This window comes from Eleutherodactylus coqui, chromosome 10 (genome assembly GCF_035609145.1).
Source record: "Eleutherodactylus coqui strain aEleCoq1 chromosome 10, aEleCoq1.hap1, whole genome shotgun sequence".
Lineage (NCBI taxonomy): Eukaryota > Metazoa > Chordata > Amphibia > Anura > Eleutherodactylidae > Eleutherodactylus > Eleutherodactylus coqui.
In genome coordinates, this window is record NC_089846.1 from 69135191 (window position 1) to 69135923 (window position 733).

A 733-nucleotide genomic window follows, 5' to 3' on the forward strand; every position below is an offset into this window, starting at 1 on the left:
AGCTCGAACAAGTACGTTCGCTCATCTCTAGCAGGGATATATCGTACCTCAAAATAGGAACCAATATAAACAAGGTCTGAAGACCTTTGCTGTCAAGATTAGAAAAAACCTTCCTTAGTAGAAAGCTGGACTAGCACTTTTATCAAATTGGCTGTTACATTCAAATCACAAACATTGAGGTTGGTCCCCATAGACTGGTCTACAAGACTCATGCCCCCTCTATAACCTTTATAATTCAACATCAAAAGTAGTAACTAGTAACAGAGTGGACCCCCTCTCTCCACACCCACACCCCCTACATTTGCTGAAGATTCTTTGATCAATCACACAAGGAAAGAAATAGTCATAACTGTCCGGAGCTCTGACTTCTGCGCCATTCCACTTAGCTAGCTAGGCCACACACCCAAATTTATGGGGGTTTTTTGGCCCAATAACGCACCTCCAGATGTCATTTGCTTACATGCGGCAATGGCTATTGATAGTGCCATGTAAGGAGTTAAACAGTTGGAAATGGCGGTCTCTCCACTCACTGCCACTAGAACAGGACCCCGGCTGTCCGAGTGCAGAGTCCCGACTCTTCCCTACACAGGACTAAGCAGCTGTAGTGACTGCAGTAAAAACATACATCTGGTCAATAAGGGGTTAAAGTCAAAAATTCCAAAAATAATCCAATATACAGGCAACACTTGATTTAATTGACGTTTGCTTGTCTGTCACTTTATTTATTTATTTT

At 42.4% G+C, this 733-nt stretch overlaps 1 protein-coding gene across 7 annotated transcripts in view; it reads right to left on the reverse strand.

Annotated features, from left to right (window-relative positions):
• Positions 1-686: 686 nt before the first annotated feature.
• Positions 687-733, reverse strand: part of LOC136580581 (G2/mitotic-specific cyclin-B3-like) — a 150283-nt gene continuing 150236 nt past the window's right edge. For all 7 annotated transcript variants that reach the window (XM_066581244.1, XM_066581239.1, XM_066581238.1 and 4 more), the window contains one exon: positions 687-733. This exon is cut by the window's right edge and continues 452 nt beyond it. The gene's annotated coding sequence lies outside the window, so the exon portion shown is untranslated.